The 15,042-nt window shown below is 56.4% G+C and overlaps 1 protein-coding gene across 2 annotated transcripts in view; it reads left to right on the forward strand.

Annotated features, from left to right (window-relative positions):
* The first annotated feature begins 7,327 nt into the window (after nucleotides 1–7,327).
* TRPV4 (transient receptor potential cation channel subfamily V member 4) overlaps nucleotides 7,328–15,042 on the forward strand; it is a 36,681-nt gene continuing 28,966 nt past the window's right edge. The window contains exon 1 of one of the 2 annotated variants that reach the window (XM_049101811.1): nucleotides 7,328–7,485. The gene's annotated coding sequence lies outside the window, so the exon portion shown is untranslated. Of the gene's footprint in view, nucleotides 7,486–7,787; nucleotides 7,887–15,042 lie in introns of those variants that run through there. The other variant, XM_049101812.1, reaches the window with a different exon arrangement.

Raw genomic sequence — 15,042 nt, forward strand, 5'->3', positions numbered from 1 at the left:
CAGGGAGGAAGGAGCACACATTGAGCACCGGGTATGTACCTGGCCCTGTACAAGTGCTTTACAAATACCATCTCACAACCACCTGAGTTGGAGGCATTAGGAGCCCCATTTGTCAGATGAAGAAACAGAACCCCTAACAACAGGGCAAGAGGACTTAGCCAGGGTGACCTGGCCAGGAGTGAGGGAGCCACCAGGGTTCCACATCTGACTCCATATCCCCCCTTGGCCATGGCCACTTCCCTGCCAGCTGACAGAGTGAGCTCGCCTTCCAGCACATCTCCCTGCCAGGACATTCCCACTGTGGGGAGCCACTCATCTGACCCAGATTAACCTGATAGTGCACAAAAACCCAAGTGAGCCCAGAAGTTTGACAAGGCTTGGCCCCTTTATCCACCTATTGGGTTCATTCCATTAAACTTCACTGAACAATAGCTGACGTCCATAATAAAATATTTCAAGGGGAATCCCTGGGTGGCTCAGCGGTTTAGCGCCTGCCTTTGGCCCAGGGCTCGATTCTGGAGTCCCGGGATCGAGTCCCACGTCAGGCTCCCAGCATGGAGCCTGCTTCTCCATCCTCCTGTGTCTCTGCGTCTCTCTCTCTCTGTCTGTCATAAATAAATAAATAAATCTTTAAAAAAAATAAATAAAATAAAATATTTCAAACCCATCATAATGCATCTCTATTATAGACAAGGAACAGAAACTCATTTCTCCCTTAAGGAGCCTCAGTTTCCTTTTCTGTACTACAGGGGTCTTGCTAATACCCACCTCACGGGTTGTGAGGTCTAAATTAAATGCTGCTGTTTGGGGACGCCTGGATGGTTCAGTGGTGGCGCGTCTGCCTTCGGCTCAGGTCGCGATCCCGGGATCGTGGAATCGAGACCCGCATCAGGCTCCCCGCAGGGAGCCTGCTTCTCCCTGTGCCTGTGTCTCTAACTCTGTGTGTGTCTCGTGGATAAATAAAATCTTAAAAAAAAAAAAAAAAAGTATAGAAGCATAGAAAGCTGTCTTAGCCAAATGTTACCTTAAACTGCGAGGCTGTATTTACGCAGCGGGGCAGGTCTAACGACGCGAGCACTGGAGTCCTAGCTCCGCGGTCGCTGCGCCGCGCGGGACAGACCTCCCAGCCTCCGGCTCCGGGTCCTTCCGACCGGGATGTGCAGCCGTCCCCTGGGGGACCCGCTGGCCGGGCGCTGGGCGGCGTGACCGTCCGGGGTTGGCTCGATTAGCATCTACGGAGCGCTACGGGAGGGGAGAGCGAGGGTCCCTCCCTTGGGTTCGCTGGGCTCCTGGAGGAGCACCCCCACCCCCCACCCCCCACCCCCGGCCCGGGGGACACCGCCCCGCGCCTGCGCGCTGACCTCCCGCGGCTCCCTCGGGCCCCGGCAGGTGGCGCTGCGGACCCTGCGCGGCCGCGGTCCCCGGGGAGCCCCGGCCCTCGGCGCCTGCTCCGGCCCGCGCCCCCTGCCTGTGATGGGGTGGCTTCCAGGCCAAGGCACCAGCCCCATTTGAGCGCTGTGGGGGTCCTGACTTCAGGTCAGCCCCTGTGTCAAAGGTCTATCCCGCTGCTTCTACTACCACTACCGCGGGCGGGGCCACCATCTCCACCACCATCACCACCACCACCCCACAAATTTGGGGTTCAGGTCCAGGTTCTGTAACTTTGTAGCTGTGTGATCCGAGGGAGTCCACTCAGCGCTCTCAGCCTCAGTTTCTGCATCTGTAAAAGGGACCCCTCTACCGGGCAGGAGCGCATAACATCATGTGTGTGAAGTGCCCGGCTGGTAGAAGATGTTCTTGGTAAATGGACTTTACCAAGTGTTTTTATTTATTGTGATGCTACAGCATCACAGCATCTGAACACAATAGCATTATGAATTACAAACCAGGGGCCCCTCATGCAGTTAAACCACAGCGTGTTCGCTTGCTCCTTGTTCTTAAAGACACAGCAGGGCCCGGGTGGACACATGAACGGGAAAACCCTGGAAAACACCATGCAGTCTGGCTGCTTTTCTCACTCTGCCCTGATGTGCTGTGGGACTTTGGGCAAGTTCCTTCTCCCCTCTGGGCTTCAGTTTGCTCACCTACAAAATCAGGAGATTAGATAGTTCAAAGCTACCCCCGTTCCCCACCCCCCGTGGGTCTACAGCACAGACACCTCATGTCACTGTAAGGAGCCCCTGGTTTGTGTTCATAACTCCGGTGAAATCAGCACCACATCCTCAAGTGGAGACATCAGTCCTTCCCTGTGACATCTGGGAAGGGCGGAATGGCGGGGAGGGGTGACACGTGCAAAGCACCTAGCACAGAGCCTGGCACTTAGAAGCTGCTTGATAAAGGACAGCTATGATGATGATGAACCCTGAGACATCCCTTGATCCAGCCCAGAGAGCATTGTCTGGAAGGCAAGTCATTCAACTGCTGTTTGCTGAGCACCTGCTATGCACAAGGCCCTGAGCTAGCCTCAGGAAGTCCTGCAGGGACAAGACAGATAAGGCCCCACCCTCTAAGAGGCTCATAGACCACTGAAGGAGATGTAGAAGGGGGAGGACAGGGGAGGGCTCTCTGAGAAGGTAACATTTGAGCTGAGATCTGAAGGGGGAGAAAGAACAGGCCATGAAAAGAGGCTGGCTACAGCTAGTGCAAAGGCCCTGAGGCAGGAGAGAAAGCAGCGTGTTCTAAGGACAGAGTGAGGCCAAAGTGGCTGGAGCCTGGGGATTAAGGTGAGAGGACAGAGAGATAGAACCAATGTGACTGGTTTTTGTTCTAAGAGCAAGGGAAGTCATAAACCCCTGTGAGAAGAGGGTGACAAAGCCAATTCAGTTTACAGAGCTCTTTGCTAGGATCTTCACGGGTCTCCTCCTGGACTCAGGAAAGAGGATATCTCCCTGCCCCCGCCCCATGCCTCTTCCTGGCTGGGAGCATGGAGCCCTCATCACATGTAGGTGTGAGCGAGGTAGGGTCCCAGGCCTCCAGGAAAACCCCAGGCCTCTCTCCAGAAGGTGGCAGTTCACTGTGCCCATTTCACCCATCAGTCCAGGGGCCTCCACGCACCCCCAGCAGCCTACCCAGGGACCGAAGTAGGAAAGCCCTGAATCACTCAGAGCCCGCAGGCACCAAGGCCTCGATGCCCACCTCCCTCACGGTGCCAGTTTCAGATGAAGGCTACCTTTGAAATGCCAGTGGGCAGCTGTGGGCCAACCACACCCACAGGAGGGCAGCTGTGACCATGGCAACGGTCACTGGGAAGGGAAGGGCTTCCTCCCCACCTGCTCTCAGGTTTCTGCCCCAGGGAGACTTCCAGAAGGGCCTCATTGAAGGTGTGTGGCAGGGCAGGGCCTCCTGTCTCTGGACCAGCCATAAGCAGGACAAACCAGCTGCGTCCTCTCCAGCCTCTTGTATCCGGTCTCCGTGGTTTCTTGGTAAATGCGGGGGGCTGTGATTTCATGGGGGGGCCTACTGTCTACTGGGGCAGGCTCCCAGAGAAGACGATCAGACACAGCGCCCTCTGGGCTGTGTGACCTCTGGCAGGTTCCTTCACCTCTCTGGGCGCACTCCCTGTCCTGTGGCTGGGAGGAATCTGGTTCCTGGCCCACAGAGAGGCCTGCGCAAATGCATACATGCTGCCCTGGCCCTTCCTCAGCGACTTTCCCCGGTTGTTTCTTCTGCATTTTCTTCTTCTTGAGCTCATCCGTGTCACATGCTCACAGGGAAAGAGCAAAAAGTTGCCAGAATTGTCGCCTCAACAGCCCCACACTCCCCAGTCTCATCCAAGTGGGGGTGAGCAGACTTCCCCTGTCAGGGGTGAGAGGCCTGAGGCACACAGAGCCAGCTGACGCTCCAGGGGCCAGGGGCCGGGTGGTCCTTTGGCTTCAGACGGTGCCGGGCTTTGAATACAAAGCCTGACAGCATCACTGGCATGTACCTTGGGCAAGGGATTTTCAAAGCTGGGAGCTTCAGTTTGTCCAACTGCAAAAGGGGCTGGAGAATACTCACCCCTCGAGGCTGTGGGGAGGAGGAGCTGAGAGCCTGGATCAGAGGAATCCGGCTGCACAGGGTGGTCTCGGCTGCTTCTCTACTTGGAGAACCACGCCAGGCCCCCCGGGGACCCACCAGCCCTTGGCCTCAGCCCAGCTCTGGAGCTGGGAGGCCACCAGCTGGGCTGAGGCATCACCCGTGAAGGGAAAGAGGGAATTTGACGGGGCCGGAGCCGCATGGGCTATGCAGGGAGAGGAAAGAAGTCTCCGCCTGGGAGTGTCCGGGAGACTCTCCCCCGGGCTCCATAGTTGTCATCCGTAAAATGGGAACAGCAGCGCCAACCTAACAAGATCGCTGATGGACTCACAAGCGGGAAGACGTTACAGTAATGTGAGGGAGGACGTTGGGTGAATGTCAGAGCCCTTGGCAGGGGATGTTGAGTTGGTCGTGGTGGCGAAAGTGTGGGGACCACAGGGGCCAGTTCCTGGGCAGCTCCATGTCCCTTCCCTGCCCCGCCCTCCAGAGCGCTTCGGGGGCTTAATCCTCCCAACCGTGCCAGGTAGGAGCGGTCACTGTCCCCATTTTGCAGAGGAAAAAGTGAGGCTCAGAGAAGCACAGCCATCTGCCTGAGGTCACACTGCTAAGACCCAGGGGAGAGCCGCACCCAGATCCCCCCAGGGACACGTTTTGTTTTTTGTTTTTTTTTTTTTTCAAAACAAATGTTTTGTAACAGCTTTATCCAGATAAATTTCACATACCCTGCAACTCACCTGTTTAAGATGTGCTGTGCAGGGGCTTTGACTTTATTCACAGCACAACTGTCACCTGGCAGCTTGTGGACATTGTCATCACCCCCCCCAAAAAACCCCAGGTGCTTGAGAGAACACCCACCAAGCCTCGCCTCTCCCCGGCCCCTGGCAACCATTCATCTACTTTCTGCCTCTATAGATGTGCCTCTCCCGGTCATCTCGGTCATCTCGTACAAATGCGATCCCAAACTGTGCGGCCTTTGAAGTCTCTCTGACTTTTTTCACTTAGCATCACCTTTTCCAGGCTCATCCATGGTGCAGCCAAGCGTCGATACTTTGCTCTTCCTATGGTTGGATAATATTCCATTGTATAGACATACCACATTTTGTTCATCCATTGGCCAACTGAGTTGTTTCTATTTTGGGCAATTACGAATGACGCTGCTATGAACAATCGTGTTCAAGTTTTTGGTGTGGCTGTATGTTTTCATTTCTCTTGGCTTTATTTCGAGGAGTGGAATTGCTGGCTTATATGGTAACTCTATATTTAACATTTTGAGGAACTGCCAGACTGTTTTCCAAGGCAGCTGCACCATTTCACACTCCCACCAGCAGTGTATGAGGGCTCCCGGTCCTGCACATCCTTGGTGGCACTTACTAGTGTCTGTCTTTTTGAGACCGTGTTCCCACTGCCTGTGCTACACTGAATATGGTCAGTCAGGCTGGGGGTCAAATGCTGGCCAGGGGATCTCAGGAGAATGGCTTCTCTGTGTCTTTTCCAGAAAATGATATAAGAATCCTTCCTGGGGTGCCTGGGTGACTCAGTGGTTGAACATCTGTCTTTGGCTCAGGTTGAGATCCTGGGGTCCTGAGATCGAGTTCCACATCGGGCTCCCCACAGGGAGCCTGCTTCTCCTCCTTCTGCCTATGTCTCTGCCTCTGTCTCTCTGTGTCTCTCATGGATAAATTTTTTTTTAATCTAAAAAAAAAAGGCGGGGGGGGGGGGACAGCCCGGGTGGCTCAGCAGTTTAGCGCTGCCTTCAGTCCAGGGCTGGTCCTGGAGACCCGGGATCGAGTCCCACGTCGAGCTCCCTGCATGGAGTCTGCTTCTCCCTCTGCCTGTGTCTCTGCCTCTCTCTCTCTCTGTCTTTCTCTCTCATTAATAAATAAATAAAATCTTTAAAAAAATAAAAGGCAGAGAGAGAAGCAGGCTCCATGCAGGGAGCCCGACATGGGACTCGATCCCGGGTCTCCAGGATCAGGCCCTGGGCTGAAGGCAGCCCGAAACCGCTGAGCCACCCGGGCTGCCCTCAACCAGTACTTTTAAAGTGCACCTATTGAGTGCCAGGAGCTGGTCTTGCCATTGTGAGCAAGACAGATGTGGTCCCTTGCCTCATGAAAACTGGTACAATTTTCCAGATAAGGACACAGGCACTGGGAGGGGAGGCTGGATCCCGTTGAATCAGCTGGCAGCCAAGATCCAGCCTGTGGGCCCAGGACCAGTCACTTCCCTGCATGCGGCCTCAGGTGCCCCATCTGTGAAGCACAGGTTGGTAGGGAACTGGGTGGGTCTTCCTGCCACCTCAGCCCCACCCCCCTGCTGACTCTCAGGGAAGAGCAGGTAGGAACCCTGGCCCTACCTCCTCCTCTCCATCTCCTCTGTCCCCTCTGCCAGCCTCCTAGTAGCCAGGGTCATCCTTCTCCTTTTCCTTTCACAGCAGAGGGGCCTCCCTGCAGGAACGGGCTCTAGATGCCTGCTGCTCGCCTGCTTCCCAGCCAGATCCAGCCCCAGCAGAGAGAGGCCTTCTCTTCGGGAAGGCAGGAGGGACCCTCCTCTGTTTACATTCCTCATCACAGCCAGATAGCTGCTTGTTTGCTCTAAGATCTTGGAAACCCAGAGGGAAAAGCTTCTCCTCCCCACCCCATTATGGAGGGGGCAGCTTTTGGAGAGGCCGCACTCCCTTCCAAGCCTCAGAGCCCCATCCGTAAAGTGGGCATAACGATCCCTGCCTCTCAAACTGGCTGGGAAGCAGGTTTAGTTGAAGATTCTCTCCCACCATGCTCAGTGAGTTAATTATTAAGGTGTGTATGTGTATATATATATATATATATATATATATACATATATATATTTTTTTTTTTTGTAAATGTTTTACACTGGCAGTTTGAATGCATAATTTCTTTTCTTTTTTTAAAAAACCTATTTTATTTATTTATTCATGAGACACACAGAGAAGAGGCAGAGACACAGGCAGAGGGAGAAGCAGGGGAGCCCGATGTGGGACTTGATCCCAGGACCCGGGGATCATGCCCTGAGCCGAAGGCAGACGCTCAACCACTGAGCCACCCAGGTGGCCCTGAACACATCACTTCGGTTCAGATTCTCTCTCTCTTTCCAGCAATTTCAAAATTCCACTTTCTAGTTGCTGAACCAACACCTATTTCTATTTGAAGGCTGAGGGGGACGGCCCTACCCACTGTGTCTGGGGAGTCAGCTCAGTTTAATAAGAAAGAAGAGATGCGCAGACTCCCAGCATCTCCGCCGGGCGGGTGGGGTGGGCACATAGCTACTCCCCCTCTACAGCGGGGACAGAGGCTCAGAGGTGGAGAGATTGGCCGCTCGGTGGTGATGAGTCACAAGGCCACAGCTTGGGCTCAGAGAGCCCGGCTCTGGAGCTCAGGCCCACTAGGCTTCCAACCAGTCCCAGCAGAGTGAGCTGCCCGTCCTGTGGAGGCATTCAAGTGGCTGGAGTAGAAGGTGAGACCGTAGCCCCTTACCTTCACCACCCAATAACCCTCGCCCCCCACACACCTCGATCACCTACTGGGTGCCCGGCTGCGCATCCCGGAACGGCCCGCGGAATGAATGAGCCTGTGGCCGGCCAGCCCGGGTTCCCTGGGGACAGGCAGCCCCGAGGTGGGAGGGATCCCAGGGCCCCAAGCAGAGCCCCCGCGGGCAGCGCCTGGCCCTGGGGCCGCGACCGCGACGCCCCCCCCCGCCCCCGCCCTGGGCCCCCGCGGAGGCGGCGATCGGCGGGGCGGGCAGCGGGGCGGCGCGCGCGCTGGAACCTGAGCCGGGGGAGGAGAGCGGCGGCGGCGGCGGCGGCGGCGGCGGGAGGCGGGAGGCCGGGCTGCAGGAAGCGCCGCGCGGTCCCGGAGGTGAGTGGGGCCTGGGCCCTCGGGGCGGGGGTCCCGGGAGCGCCGGCCCAGCCGCGGCCCCCTCGCGCCCCTGGGCACGTCTCGGAGGCTCGGAGGTCCGGGCTGCGGGCGGGAGGGAGCGCGGGGTCCCTCCAGCTCCCGCCCCAGGCTGGGTGCCCCCCTGGTGCCCCTCAGGGCGGCCACCTTCTCTCTGGGCTTCTGTGTTATCACCTGAGAAATGGGTGCCGGCCTGGGCCTTGGGGCGCAGTCTGCAGAATGGGGAGGTCCCCGGTCCAGAGATCCAGGTCTAGGCACCAAAGCTAGAAGGCTCTGTTGGGGGCACCCCCATTTTGGGGAACTTGGGGCTCAGAGGTTTCCCCTCTACACCCCCCCCCCCCCCCCCGCCCCCGCGCAAGCAGGAGGGAATGGGAAGTCTGGAACTTCCAAAGGCCACTTCTTAGTTAGCCTTAGTCAGGCCCAGAGATGGCTCTTCCTCCAAGAGGCAGGACAATCTTTAACCTCCAGCTCTGCCTCTAGATTCCCCCGGGAGGTCCGGGAGGACTGGCAGAGACCTCCCACACTCCCCACCTGCCTGGCGGTGCACCAGCCACAGCCATGCCCGGGCGTACCTACCACCCCACCTGGCCCAGCCCCAGCCGCAGCCTGTCCCTCCCTCTGACCTCCCCATTTTGTGGATGAGAAAGCTGAGGCTCGGATCAGGGATTTTACCTAGTGGAATATAAGCCCAGGGCTGCCAGGCTCCAGAGTCCTCCCTGCCTGGTGCCCAGGGGGTGCCCTGGAAGTTACAGGGGACTGGGTGCGCCTGTGGCTGCTCTGGCTCAACTTCTCTACAGGGCCTCTGCTGGGGCTGGGGACATGCGATGTCGTGTGTGAGCTTTGTTCTGGGGACGCTGAGAACCACTGGAGGATTTAAGCTTTGTCGCTTCGTCTGTGGGGCAAGGAGGGGGTGACTCTGACCGCCAATGAGGAAGGTGAAGGGGTGATCTCTTTGGAGAGGTCAAGTAGAAGGGTCAGGCCCAGGCCATCTGTGGGGTTAGAAGTGGGGCTACTGTGGCAGCCCTCCTGCCTGCCCCCCACTGCTGTGTGACTTGGGTTAGTCCCTGGGCTGTCTGAAGGACAGCTCATCTGTAAAATGGGGTGGCCTGAGGGCGACCCCAGGGCTATGGTGAGGACACACAGTCCAGCTCAGTCGGTGTCATTGCAGTCATTGGTCATCGTCATCGTGCCTTTGCTGGTGGTTACAGCCCTGAGGTGAAAAGAAGGCAATTGGTCATGCCCTCATTTCTCTAGTTCATTCTGTTTGAGTAACCTCTCTCTTTCGCACCTTTGCTGGTAAATCGGAGGAGGGGATCCCAAAAATGAATGGCAGGTGGTGCTCCTGGGACAGTCAGGGCGAGGTTTGTAAGATAAGGTGGGGTCACTTTGACATGGAGTGTTCCCAGGTGTAGGAAATGGGTGCCTGAGGGAAAAAGGGTGGGGGTGAGAGCTTCTGAGAAGGTGCCTGGGGCTCCCCAGAGAAATCCATAGCCTTACTGCTGGGAAGGGCACTCCTGCCACCTCACCTGGCGGGAACCGGGCCTCAGCCACCTCCTCCTGTGTCCAGCAAACCCTTTTGAAAAGCTCCCCCACCCCATGCCAGCCTCGGACCCCAGCCAGGCTCTGGCCCGAGGGCTCTGCCCCCTGCAGCCACCTCCCCGACACTGGGACTGCCCTCTGTGTCAGCTGTGGCCTCCAGGCAGGCGGCACCCACGCCCGACCTGTGACCACCTGGCAAGGTGAGGCATGGTAGATGCTTGGCAGATTTAAGCTGTGGGATGGGGGCCAGGAGAGCATGCTGTGAGGCGGGAGAGCCATCTGGAAAGGGATCAGGGAGGGCTTGATCAAGGTAGGGGGTTGATAACTCTGGGACACAGAGAGGGGTAGTGGAAGGGGAGGTGGGCGGGGGGGCAGGGTGATTGGGTGATGGGCACTGAGGGGGGCACTTGACGGGATGAGCACTGGGTGTTATACTGTATGTTGGCAAATCCAACACCAATAAAAAAAATACAAAAAAAAATAAGGTAGGGGGCTGAGCCACACCTTGAGTAGTAAATGCAGACGTAGGGGAAAGGGCATTCAAGTAAAGGAAAGCGCACCAGCCAAGACCTGACTACTACCTGTTGCCAGGTGGGTAAAACGAGAGTTTGTAGAGCAAGGCATGGTTCCGTTTGTCTGGAATGTGTGACGTCAACAGGAAGGGCAAGCGATCCAGCAGGCAGGGGCTAGGTCAGCCCCAGAAGCCCTAAGGTCCAAGCTGGGAGGGACATGCCAGATGTGTGGTCTAGAAAGGTCCCTCTGGCTGCAGAGTAGGGGCCAGGCAGGGAGGACGGTCCCCAGGCTGGGGAAGTCATCCAGGCAGGAGATGTGAGGCCCGCCCGGGGTGGGGACTGGAGACGGGTGGCAGGCAGGAGACGCAGGAGGGAGAGAGCTCCGTGAGAATTGGCCTCATCGTGCCTGGCGCAGGGCAGGTGCTCTGTAAAGGTCTGCTGCCCAGGAGAGAGAGCACATCGTTTCGAGAGGCCCCAGCCCTTCGAGCTCCTTCATCTGTTCCTTGGTGGGAGGGGGGGTTTGCGTGAGGGGGCGTCTCGACCCCTCACAGGCCCCCCTACCTGTTGTCTGCCTCAGTTCCCCCCATTTGACTCTGGGAAAGACATTCTAAGCCCCTCCCCAAATCACTGGGCTGCAGAGAGCAGCTCCATTTCTTTGTCACACACCAGATCCTGGGAGCCAAGAGAACACTGCCTGCCAGCGGGCCCTCTGGAATGCTCCACATCTCACCCATCTGGAGAGGAATTCACCTGTTAAAGATTAATTCAGATCTCTCGAGATGCTTACGGCCTTGGGCCCCCACAGCTGCTGCTCTGAGCACTGGGTGCAAGGTTCTGCTTGGCTTTAGCCAAGCCTGGGCTGCATTAGTAGTCCTAATGATGCTAGTGAGCACTTATTGAACACTTACTGTGTGCCAGGCCCTGAGCCAAACACTCTTAATACATTTGGATACAAAACTATTATTGTACCCATTTCTGAGAGGAAGGAAATGAGGTCTGGGTAGTGAAGTCGCTTGCCCAGGGTCTTTTAGTTGACAAGGGGCAGAACTGGGATCTGAACTCCGTTTGTCTGATTCCAAAATCCATGCCCTGCACTTCCAAGGTGGCCTGTCACCATTTGTCCTGACCTGAAGTCATGGGGAAGAGACTTCAGTGTAGAGAGAGAAAAACCCGGATTGCTCAGGCCGGCCCCGTCTTAAATCCTAGGTCTGCTGCTTCCTCCCCAGGGAAGCTCAGGGCAAGTCACCTGGCCTCTCTGAGCCTCAGTTTCCTTTTCTGTCAAATGGAGCTGTCTGTTCCCACTTAGCCAGGACGGTGCAAGGCGCGGATGGGGCCCCGGAGCACCGGCCTCTCCCCCATCCTGTTCCCCCGGCCTGTTCCAGGACGCGTTTTCCTCCAGCTCGTCCCTGTGGCGCCCCGAGAGCCCCTCTGTGCCAGGCGGGCGGGCGGAAGGGAGCAGGGGCAAAGCGGGGCAAAGCGAGACTTGCATTTGGCCAAAGGGTGATGCCTTTTCAGCCGCGAGATATTTACGGGCATTGACTGAGGGCCAGGAGCAGGCAACTTTTCATACCTTGCTGATCGTTTCATGTATCATTCCCAATGTCTGTCACCTGATGCTCACCTCGATGATGTTACAGCCTTGCCCACACTGGACGTGGGCAGAAGTAAGAGGGCCGAATCTCATTTTACGGCTGGGGAAACTGAGTCTCCAGGGGAGAAGCCCCTGGCAGAGCTGGACGTGGAAGCTGGATCTGAGTGACTCTGGTCGCCTTGGGTCCCTGAAGAGCCCCAAGAGAGGACTTGCCCCTCTGGGAGTCTCACCCCCCTTGGTCCACCTTCCACCTCTGCCGCTTGCTGCTGTGTGACCTCAGGGGTAGTGTAACCTCTCTCTTCCTGGGGCTGCGGCCTGGGATGTGCTGGAGGTCAGAGCTCTGGCAGTTGGAGGGAGACTTGGGTAATTCAGGCCACGATTCTTGCCCCAGCCTGGACTCCCCGTGCCTGGGTTTCCCTTGGGTTTCATGCACTGGCACCTTAGCTGACTAGGAACGAGGAAGAGAGGCCGGCTCTCTACTTTCACCATGACTTTGACTTCCTTCCTGCCTCTGAGCCCCTTCCTGATCATTGACTTCCCCTCTCCATCCCGAGCCCTGGCCATAGCTGGCTGTGTGACCCAAGTAGGTCACCCCACCTCTCTGAGCATGTTTCTTCATTCCTCACCAGGGCTGTAGGAAGCCCTCCATAAATGCTCTTGGGTCCGCCCCAGATGAGATCAGAGGATGGGAAAGGCCACAGGAGGAGGAGGACATGAAGGGGGCAGACAGGCAAGCTATTGACCAAATGGGAATGCTCTTATTTTTCTTGGGGTGGTGAGTAATGGCTGCCCGCCCTGCCTGCTGCCCGCCCTGACTCCCCCCTGCACAAAGGACTCCTCAGTCTTTTGGTGCCTGTTTTTCCCTGAGGGCGGAGTGGCCTGGGTCCACCCAGCTGACCGGGAGGCTGACCACCTTCTGGGACGGCTCCTCGTGTGTGTGTGTGTGTGTGTGTGTGTGTGTGTGTGTGTGTGTGGTGTGTAGGGGAGGATATTCCACCATGTGGCCAGCGTGGGGCCCACAGGCTCAGGGGAGACCCCAGTAGGAAGGGGCTAGCTGACCTCAGGCCGGGGACTCGTCGGCCCTTTCTGTCTCCCTTTGTAGAGAGAAGGGGCTCAGAAATGCCTGCAGACAGAGGGAAGGAAGGAAGGAAGGAAGGAAGGAAGGAAGGAAGGAAGGAAGGAAGGAAGGAAGGAAGGAAAGGAGGGATGGGGGGAGGGAGGGAGGGAGGGAAGAATGATGAACAGACAGATCAACAAGGCAGGGGCTTCAGAAGAAAGCACCTACTCAAATTCAGACCAAGTGGGCTTGGGCAAGTGTCCTGGTCTCCTTGAGCCTCAATTTTCTCTTCTGCAAAATGGGTTTCCAATTGCTGTCACCTTCATGGGGGGGCGTGGGTCTCACAGGTCAGAGAGCCCAGCACACAGTAGTTGCTCAATAAATCACCTGTTGAAGGTTGGGAGAGAGAAAGGAAGGTAGCTAGCTAGCTAGGTAGTTGGGCTGAGGCTCATTTGTGTCTGTGAGTTCATTCATTCATTCATTCATTCAGCAAGGAGATCTTGAGCAGCTATTAAGTGCCAGGCCCAGGTCTTGGCCCTGGGGACTCAGTGGTGGCTGGAACGGAAGATTCCTATCATCCAGCGCATGGTCCTTGGGACTGCACTTTATGAGGCTCTGACCCCCACAAGGACCAAGCAACCCAGCAGTGGGTGCTGTGCTTAGCTCTCTTTTAGAAAGGAGGACACGGAGGGTCAAAGAGGCGACGTGATCTGTTGGGGGTCACAGCTCCTCGGCAGCAAAGCCAAGATTCAAACTCCCAAGTCTGTCTGTCGGCAGTGCCCTGGCTCCTCACCACCTCACCCCTGCCTGATGAGCTCCAAGGGGTGCAGTGTTTAGAAGGGGGGCTCCAGAGAGAGGGCTTCTGAGACCCCCTAAAAGGATGAACTGACACGGATTTCAAAGCAGATGGTTGGAACCCTAGCCACATTCCCTTCTCGTTGAGTCGTGACCTCACCTGGGTCTCTCATCTCTGCCTCAGTTGGTGCCTGCCTGACACGAGGACCACAATAATGCCCATCTCAGATGAAGGGCGAATGCAAAGGTACTCGGTGCGGAGCAGGTGTTGGGTGGATAGCCACCCACTTCTGTTCTCCTGGGACTTAGTTTACCCATTTGAGAATGGAGACAATGATATCTGACTTCTGGAATCATTACTTGGATTAGGACAGAGAGAAGGTGATGTGTGGAATGTTCCAGTGAGGGCAGACCCTGCTAATGGTGGGATTTCAGGCACTAGCCTCAGCCATAATTTTAAACACTTAACCAGAGACACAGCCTGCTGTTGGCCCTAGGTTGGTAGAGAGGTGGACTGGGGCAGAGAGAGGATCTCAAAATGCTTTTGGTCCCTGATGGACCCATTCACTCCCATGCATTCCCTGGACATTTGCTCGCTCCTCTGGCTTGGTGACCTTGGGCCTGTTGCTGTGAGAATGCAGTGGAGGGATTCCCATATGGGTGAGTGGGGGTCCTGTCCCTTCTGGACTGAGAAATGGGACCTCTCAGCTTCCTGGGATGGCGAGAGAGGAACTTGTAGGGTGAGAAAACTTTTGGAAGGTGAGGTTTTGGAGCACGACCATGGGCCCTGGCCTTGGAGCCAGGAAATCTGGGTCCCAGCACTCAGTCCACTCTGCCCTCTCTGGGCCTCATCTATCCAGCTATGTGCAGAGAGCATGTTAATAGTTCCCCAAAAGCACCTGCCATTCGTTGAGCACTTACTATGCGCCAAGAATGATCCTGAACTGTTGGTCATCTCATTCAATTCTCTTACCAGCCCTTTGGGGCAGGAGCTATCATTTTACTTTTTATTTTAAAGCTTGAATGTATGGTACAACAAATAATTCTAAATTCAAATATTCCCCCCATTTCATAGACAAAGAAACTGAGGCCCAGAGAGGAGAAGTGACTTGCTCGAGGCCACCCAGCCCGAGAGTGGCAGGTGGGGAACAGAACATTGGTCGAGCCATTTCCGAGGCTAGCAAATCCTCCCTGGGAGTCTCTGTGGCTTGACTGCCCTCCAGGAGAGGGGCTGGGTCCTGAGGTTTCAAGGGTTCCCTCCTGGGCCGGAGCATTGGCTGTGCTCTGCTGGAAGGGGGTGAGGACAGGGAAGGAGGGAAGGAGGTGGAGCCTCCTGGGACAGGGACACCACGTCCTCGCCCGTCCTGGCCCTTGGGTCCCTGCTCTGGGCCAGACCCCATGCCGGACCCTTTACATCTGTTTAATCCTCAGGACCTTCCTGTGTTGTGCCAAGAAAACTGAGGCTCAGGGCAGGGAAGCCCCTTGCCCAGGATCACCAAGCCAGGAAGGGGTATTGAGATGTAGCTCACATACCACATAACTCATCCTTTCAAAGTGTGCAATTAAGTGTTGTTGTTGTTGTTGTTGTTAGTGTATTCAGAGTTGTAGAGACATTCTCACTCCCTA

This window comes from Canis lupus, chromosome 26 (assembly GCF_003254725.2).
Source record: "Canis lupus dingo isolate Sandy chromosome 26, ASM325472v2, whole genome shotgun sequence".
NCBI classification, from domain to species: Eukaryota; Metazoa; Chordata; class Mammalia; order Carnivora; family Canidae; genus Canis; species Canis lupus.